Below are 9,092 nucleotides of genomic sequence, written 5' to 3' on the forward strand. Positions count from 1 at the left end.
GGTTCGAATGCCGCTCGCGCGTTGTTATTATTTTTAGGTCTTTTTTGTCGCAGTGCTCGTGTTTCAGCCGTAATTACGATCTGGGCATGACTATAGCACCACTCGGTTTTCAAGTAGGAATATGTTCTGCTTAAGGCATCGGCAAGAGAAATTTCAAACGGGGACCATGCCGCGCGCACTTATTTTTCTATTTTATGTGACCTGTTCGTTTCAAACGTAACCGCTGCCTTTCGCAAACCATACCCGAATGTCTGGGAATATTTTAGAGTATTCTGATAGCATTGTGCGCACAACGCGAAAATTAGAGTTTACATTGGAACTAACGCAGCCATGAACAATAACGCTGTAATTTCGATGCCACATGTGCAAATGCCGTCAGGCTTTGCCGCTTATCCGTGTACCCGTGGCCGACGACTTTGATAGCCGCTATCATCGTGCAGTGTATACTCCTTGTACATTTCACTTCCTGGGGACATCTTCGCCCAATAAAGAATTCCGCGGTTAACAGCCAGACTGCCGCCTTCTTCACTGTCACGACCACGTGACACTACGATCAGCCACAACTCTATTGCAAGTTTCTCTTCCACATTTGACTATAATCCAGCATTTTGATGAAATGTTTTCCGTCATGTTGCTGGGTGTTTTAGTAGGCAGGATGGAGACACGGTGGACGTTGTGTCCCTCACCGAATGCCGCAGTTTTTTTCTTCAAAGTGTTCCGCCAACCTGAGCAAATGAGAAGCCTATGCATCTGCGTGCAGTTGCCTACCTGGGAAGGGGCGATGCCGGCCACGGCGGTCGCATTTCGATGGAGGCGAATTGCTAGAGGCCCGTGTAATAATAATAATATAATAATATCTGGGTTTTAACGTCCCAAAACCAAGATATGATTATCAGAGACGCCGTAGTGGAGGGCTCCGGAAATTTCGACCCCCTGGGGTTCTTTAACGTGCACCTAAATCTAAGTACACGGGCCTCAAACATTTTCGCCTCCATCGAAAATGCAGCCGCCGCGGCCGGGATTCGATCCCGGGACCCTCGGGTCAGCAGTCGAGCGCCATAACCACTAGACCACCGTGGCGGGGCGAGAGGCCCGTGTACGGCGCGATGTCAGTGCATAATAAAGAACACAAGATGGTCAAAATTTCTGGAGCCCTTCACTGCGGCGATTCTCATAATCATATCTTAGTTTTGGGACGTAAAACCCCAGATATTATTACTTTTCCTGGAAAGGGAAACGAATGAGAGCAGTAATTTACAGCAACTGCTGCCTGCGGTGAGCGTCTTTACTGGCCAGCAGACGCCTAACGTGTGCATCTGTTTATAAGACTAACTGCTCGCTCTCAGTTTCATTTCAGATAAAGGAAATGTGTGCAGAGCCGCTGGTTTCTCACTTGCTCGGAAGGGGATGCAACTTCAGCCATCATGTACTTTCTTTATCTAATACATTATCCACCATTATTATGGAAAGCGTTGCATCATTGTGGTCGTCTACGAAAAGGGATGATTGCCAAATGTCCGTTAGAGGGAGGGAAGGGAAACGGTTGTTGCATCAGCTACGATGGGAATAGCAACACGATGAAGATCGTTCTTGTAAAGGCTCACGCAAGAGAAAATTGTTTCCACATCATCACTGTCGCCTACAAATAAATTTTTCTTCAGGTGCAGTAAACCGCATTTAACCCTGTGCAACTAGCCCACATCCACATCCACAGCAATGAACAGCTTCGTTCTTCAAAATTGAAGTTGTTTAGTAAATCGTTGCTTGTGAGTCGATCGGAGCAAACGGTCATCGTCTTAACGGGAATTTGCCACTGTCCTGCCTGAGAACGCTATCATCATCATACACGGGTATGTGCCGCAGAAATGCGGTAAATCCTTCCACACACCACTTGTCCACTAAAAATGAAGAAGGCGACAGTCAGTTCTGAAAATGGCGGCGAAGTGCCGCGGCGAGCCGAAGACCAGGACCACGTACAGCGAGAGAATACTAGGGAACGAGAAAGACAACGGAGGCTGCAAGAAACCCGCGAAGTGAATGAAGGCCAACGTCAACGACGACGTGCCCGTAGATCTATGAGAGGTGCGAACGCTTGCTCTCAGCGTGAGTTTCTCTCTCTGGACTTTGGTCAAGCGTGTCGTTTCTGTGACGGTTTATGGTTAAACTGGAGCCTCTTTGCGCTGATAATCAACGTAGAAACAGGTGAGCATCATCTAGCTAAAGCCTAGCAGCAACCCAGAACCTGCATCACCTAGCTGAGGTCTAGAAACAACCTAGAAGTCAGCAGATTAGTCTTCAGAATATTCCAGTATCGCTGCCTCAAGCCTTGCGCAGCTTACTGCAAGCTTCGCCAGTTTTTTTTTTATTGTTTTCTTTGTCACTTCTTTCGGTTCATTTTTACTCAGCTCGTTTTTGTGACGCAAATGACGTATCTGAACAATTGCATTAAATGCTTGCGTGTTGAATGTCTAATCGCCATCTTTACCGAAAAAAAATTACAGGACGCTAGAGCTTCGCCTTCGAGAGCAGAGCGTAATCACGCCCTGTATGCATCGCCTTTTCGACTGCTAGCCGGGCTTCGGTTCTCTGTGGACGCCTCAACCGCGCTGTAATGAAACGAACGACTGCATCCGTAACATTGGCTGTTTCATACTACCACGGGAAGCCTACTGCAAGTACAGTTGTTTAGTGCGCATACACCATAATGCTTCCGTTTACGAATGAGCGAAAGGCTCAATACATGTCTGCAAGGCAACACGCGAGCATAAGCAGCTGCTCACCTCGTTCATGTTTTTGCAGCTGAAAATGATTAAATATATCTGAGCGCTTTGTAATGAGTGGGCCCCTAAAACAACGACTTGTTGCGCAATTCACATGTCCTGACGCCTGGCGCGATTCTACGCTTTTGCCGCGCGATATTACATGCGTGAAGGACGCTATTAAGAGCGTCTTTCTCGGAAATAAAGAGCGTCCTTAACGGAAATTAGGAGCATCTTTAACAGAATTTCCACTGCCGTGCAGTGGAAATTTCCACAGGAGGGGAGTTATATGGTGTTTTTTTGAAGCAGTTTCAAGCCATAGCGCTACTCTGTGGTAGAACACCTTTTTGTCACGCAGACGGCCTGGGTTGGATTGTCACTTGTACCTTAGATTTTTGTTATATATTTTATTTGCATCTTTGTCGATTTTTTGGTCACGGAGAGGATAATGATTTTTCTCCCACACCCAACGACGCCGACACCGAGACAGAAATTTCTGCATAACGAACTCTTCAACGCTATCGCGTTAATAAACATTCAGACCTCTCCAAGAGCCTGTGTTCCTAAAGCGAGACTAAATCTGGCCTATGGCAACCAGCGCTTCTTGTATTGTGCTTCCTCTTCACTTGAATGCACGTCTTGCTTCACCAACCCGATAAGGTATAAATTCCGGCTGCATCAAAGCAACAAAAGGCAGCCTATTTCATAGCAAAGGCGGCTTCTGAAAGTATTATTAACGTAGCTCGCATTCGAAGAGCAATGAGAAAGAGACAGCGGAGATGATGGGCACATGTGTAGTCCTGGCTTTTGCTGTTTTGCTGGGCTTTAGATATTTTGTACTTCTTTCTACCTCTATTTATTTCTTTCTTCTCTCTTCCCTACGTATCTTGTGTGCCTTGTATTGTTCTGCCTATTTTTATTAATTTATTACCCTATCTCTCTCTATTTATTTATCTGTGTTGCTCTTCCACCTTTCTTCCTTTCTTTCTCTCTCTATTTCACACTTGCTTCCCCCTCCCAGCTATCCTTTTCTCTATATCTTGATATTTCTATGATACGCTTCACTCAACCCCACATCCTTTCCCTCCTCCTCACGATAACATAACTCCTACTCACGCTCACTTCCCTTTCCCACCCTCTTCCTACGCTATACTGTACAAGGGTGTGTTATGCTCTGGTAGCGTGCCTGTATAGCAGTGTATAAGACGCTCGCCTTGGGATTGAGGTTACGCGGGTTGGAGTCTCATGAAGGTAGAATTTTGTTCCCCAAGAATTTCTATTTTTCCCTTTCTTTATATTTTTTCTTTCTTTCCCTTTTTTGTTTCTCTTTATCTCGCTCGCTCTGTACTCGTTCACTCACCTATCAGGGTTATTACAGGCCACGCTGGAGAAATCGGCGCAGTGTTCTAGGTGCGAAGCAGAAGAGGTCGAAGATGAACAAGAGGACGAACAGAGTGTGCGGCGTTTCATGATGATGATCTTTTTAGTTTCCGACAGACCAATTACTGCGAACCTAAACAGCTTGGTCATTAAAATGAAGTGCACCGCGTTGAAATTACTCTAACCCCATGAAATTCCTGTAATGGCATATGCGTCACCTAAGGCCATTAGTCATTTTCCGGGTTTGCCGCGGCACCCAGAACAGTATGGAACTTTCTCTTTATGCAAGCTTCCTATGAGTAGTACAGTTGCCAAAGTTATTATTTAAAATACTATTTTTCATATGACCGCCCGCATTTGCTGTTTTAGTTGAATGTGTTGGGGTTTCATCCGCAAAGACTTTTAGCGACGCTCGGCTTAGACCACGCCGCAAAGTTTGAGAAGTTTCGCAGCTGTTTGAGATCATTTTGTTCAGCCTCTGCGCTGGAGGCGAATGGTCAAGTTTATGTGGGAGCTTACGCAAGCACCAGCAATAAGGCTCGAATGTTCGAAGCCGCATGTATAAATGCCGACGCACCTCACCGCAGGTCAGATTACCAACAGCCGACACTGTTGGCCGGTATCAGTGCTCAGCGTGAATAGCTTGCACCTTGGCTTTTCATTTCACGGGCGCAAATTAGCAAAAACATACGGCAGATCCCACTCATGCTGAGAGTCCATGTCTTTCGAACCGGTAGGCGACTATTGGTCTATACCATTTTTTTCACATTGCTTTGAGTCAAACGTTGCAATTCGGGCCGAGTTCTTTGTGCATTTTGAGTAGTTACACGTATATCGCGCGAAGACCTGTAGCGAGGATATTTTTTTCGGAGAGGACGGAGGGGTGAGGAGCGTATCCTGAAGGCGTTGACTAATGGAGGAACTCACGTTCATTGGGGAAACTACCTATTTGAGGAAGCAACACTTTGAGAAACGGGTTCTAGGGCACTCCGACCCCTGGTTGCGGGACTGAACGTGGGCTTACCAGGCACGTCGACTACGCTGACGCCCTAAGGGTACCCTACGGTCCAACGTGACGTCGGTGCTCACCTTCGAGCGCAGATTTCGGTGTTATCGAAATGAACAGCACGCTTTGCTGCGATGTTTTGCACATCGTACGAAACGGTTTATACCGTGTTCCTCTAGGTCGAGCAATGATTGACCATAGCTTGGCGAGTCATAGGAGTTGTTAGGTAGTATTTCTTACATTTTTACAAGCGTTGATACCGAATACTGGAACCGCAGTTTACGTTGCCGCGTTATGACGCCATTATAGGCACTTTTCCATTAGCAGTGTTCAGGACTGGTGCAGCTCTGTGGGTGAATGTTTGACTGCCACGAAGAATGCCTGGGTTTGATTGCGGCTGTAACCAGATTTTCAATATTTCCGTTTTTTAAAATTTTCCTCACCGACAAGGCTGCCTATGCCCGCCCGGCATTTTCTGGGACACACGCTCGATAACACGGTCGCGTGAAGATTTTTGAAATTCTGTTATCGCCGGTCCTGGGTTGATACAAACTCTTATAATCACCTGTGGCAAACACCCGTATACCACGGGCCGTGGTGTACGGGTACGTGCCACGCGTGAATGTAGGAAAGAGTTTCATGACGTATGCGACAAGTATCTCTCGTTAGTCATGCAATGAACTTCTCATAGTATTCGTCATACACTAACACCCTTCCATATAAATTTCGGTACGCCTGCAGTTAAGAAGACGACCAAGAATGTGCCCAGACGTAGGGGGCTTGATAGATAGATAGATAGATAGATAGATAGATAGATAGATAGATAGATAGATAGATAGATAGATAGATAGATAGATAGAAACGGTCAAAGTTCGGTTGCCTCGCTAAGAAATGCTTTCGATTTCCTAAAGTGTTGCGTATGTCCCAGTCTTGCTGCAGTCTTCATCGCTGTCACAACCACGTGACAACATACAACTGATACTCACCATGTAAACATGTCTAATATTAAAGTTCAACGTGAACCGAGGCACGTAGTTATGGCCAGACGTCACGAGGTCCTTGTAGCTGCCCACAACAGGCTCCGCTTTGTAGTCAGGGAAAAAGGTGAAATTGTTGAGCGTCTTCCTCACTGCAATTCGTATGGTGATACCAGAGTTCACTGGTCTTCCCAGGTCTTTGACTCCGCCGGGAGCCATGATTCTGATTCTGCAAAATACGGAAACGTTGACAAGAATTACGGGAGATTCCAGGCATTGTGCGACTGAATTTCATGCGAAGTAGTCTCTGATGAGTTCAGTATATATCGCCCTTTGATGCAAACAAGCGGATTGTATCTTTTTTGTATGGTGAGCAGCAGTGTGCATTTCGTGGGCCTATCAGGTACGTTGCATGCAGTGGCGTCTATACGGCGGCTAATTGTCCGGCGTAAGGCCTGCGCTCATGATACAGCACACCGTAAACCAAACGCATACACTCCAGCGGGCAGCGCTACTGCGTGGGATTGGGGTGTCAGTTACCGTCTTTATACACCTGCACTGGAGTTTCAGTATCAGCAGCGTTCTTTGGTGTATTCCTTCGAGGAAGAGCGACGCTGGATTATAGGTTGTTGAATCATGGGACTGCATATGTAAGATTTCGCGTGCTACAATAAAAACACGAATAAAAAAACAACATATTTTTCATTGTTTTTTTCTATGCAGAGTGTGTTAAAAAGCTATCAATGGCTATTTTAGCGTACATGACTGCGAATCACAAGTGGCGCATACCTGCAATCTGTGGTCCGTGGTGTGCAGGTGTGAGCCACGCATCTGTAGGAAAGGGTTTCATGACGTTTGTGACTGGGTGTTATTCAAACCATGGCCTGCCAGGCATTCGCAACATTCATACCTTCCTGTGCCGTTATCGGATCTCATGTGCAATGTAAAGCAGACGACAACGAGATGCCTTAGATAGGCAGCTAGATAGGAACCCAGACAGATAAGTAGACGTAAACGCTCAATGTGCTATTAAGAATCAGTCAGAATGTTATTTATGAAATACAGGAGTATTACATGTGTTTGTGGCGACACAGTGCGCACAAACCGGCGCGCCTCCGCCTCGTCACTATCTAGGCGAGCGTGACACGGCTGCATGCTACACCACGCCTCAGATAAGGGACAGCGCCACCGCAGCGTCACCGGAGGCTTACGTCACCGACGGTGGCTATAAAACCAAGCTGCCAAGCTCGGAACAGATCATTCCTTCGCTACCCGACCGGGCACAGCGTCGGTATGCTCGCCCCGCTGCTGCCACTTCGTTAATAAACAGTTGTTACGTTTTCTGTTGGGATGCGTCCTTCCATCGACACGGCATCCCACATCTGGCGACCCGGAAACCGAACAAACCGCACCGCTATGGCCGACCCGGAAGCCCTTGCCGCTCTTCGGCAGCAGTGGAACTAATTCGACAGCAACTTCAGCAACAGCAGCAGCGCATGCAAAATGGACCGCATTCGCCCGACGATTCCGCACAGCCTCTTGTGGACAACGCCCCCCAAAGCTCCGTTCCAACGGTCGCTGTCAACGCAGATGCTGCTACCACTGCGGCCACTGCCGACCTGGACGTCTGGCGTGTCACTGTCAAGCTTCCGCCATTTTGGGCGGACTCGCCCCAGGTATGGTTCGTCAAGTCGAGGCCCAGTTCTCCCTGGCGCGCATTACACAAGACCGGACCCGCTACGACTACGTCGTCCCCCAACTGGACGCCCGCTATGCCACCGAGGTCCGTGATATCCTCGCCAACCCATCAACGCCCAACCTGTACGAATACCTCAAGAGCGAGCTCATCCGCCGGCTGGCACTCTCGGAAGACCAGAAAGTGCGACAACTTCAGTCCGCAGAACTTGCCGAGCGCAAACCTTCGCAGTTACTCCGCCACATGCGTGCTCTCACGGGTAACATGGAAGTCCAGGAATCTTTCCTGCGGTCACTCTGGCTCCAACGACTTCCACTGCGCGACTTCCACTGCGCCCACAATCCAGGCTGTCGCCGCACCGCTAAACACCACCGAGCTTGCACGCCGTATAAACGACATCGACCGGCAGCTCACCTTCATTCAGCAACGCCTGGTTGAAGATCTTCCGATGCACCAGCGCTGCCACTCGCAAAGCCGCGACCGTAACACTACTTCGTCGCGGCAACCCGATAACAACGGCCGCCCGCGTTACTACCACCGACGCTTCGGGGACAGAGCCCGGCAGTGTCGACCACCCTGTTCCGCTGGGCATGCGGAAAACACCAACGGCAGCTTGTAGAGACGGCCGCAAGCTGCCAACCCAGAGGCCGTCGTCTCTTCGTGACTGACCAAATCACGAAGCAGCGGTTCCTTGTGGACAGCGGTTCCGGCATTTGCTGTTACCCGAGTTCCCATCTTCAAGGTCTTCGTCCGCCCAAATCTTTCGAGCTCAGTGCGGCAAACCGCTCCACAATCAAGACGTACGGCTCGCTCCGCCTGCACATCCAGCTCAGAAACTTACGCCGTGACCTTCACTGGAACTTTGTCATCGCCGACGTCGCCGAGCCAATCATCGGCTCAGACTTCCTGGCCCACTACAACCTCCTTTCGGACTGCCGCAACGACCTCCTCATCGACGCAACAACGGGACATTCCACACCAGGTCAGCGAACGACCGCCCAACAGCCAAGCATCAAGGTACTCAGTGTTGACAATCATTCGCCGTACCACGCCATCCTCGCCGAATTTCCCGGATTGACGCGCCCCAGCGGACTGCCACGCAAAGTGCAGCATACCACCGTGCAATACATCCGGACTACTTCTGGCCACCCGGATTTATGCCGCGTTCGTCGCCTTGCACCGGACCGCATGCGCATAGCCAAAGCGGAGTTCGAGGCCATGCTCTGCGAAGGAATCGCCCGCCGCTCTGACGGTCCATGGGCCTCGCCACTTCA

The 9,092-nt window shown here is 48.9% G+C and overlaps 1 non-coding gene across 1 annotated transcript; it reads right to left on the minus strand.

The window, feature by feature from the left end:
• Positions 1-1,007: 1,007 nt before the first annotated feature.
• Trnas-gcu (transfer RNA serine (anticodon GCU)) lies at positions 1,008-1,080 on the minus strand. The gene has a single exon. It is a non-coding gene; the product is annotated as a tRNA-Ser (tRNA).
• Between the last annotated feature and the right edge of the window lie 8,012 nt (positions 1,081-9,092).

This window comes from Rhipicephalus sanguineus, chromosome 9 (genome assembly GCF_013339695.2).
Source record: "Rhipicephalus sanguineus isolate Rsan-2018 chromosome 9, BIME_Rsan_1.4, whole genome shotgun sequence".
Classification (NCBI taxonomy): Eukaryota; Metazoa; Arthropoda; class Arachnida; order Ixodida; family Ixodidae; genus Rhipicephalus; species Rhipicephalus sanguineus.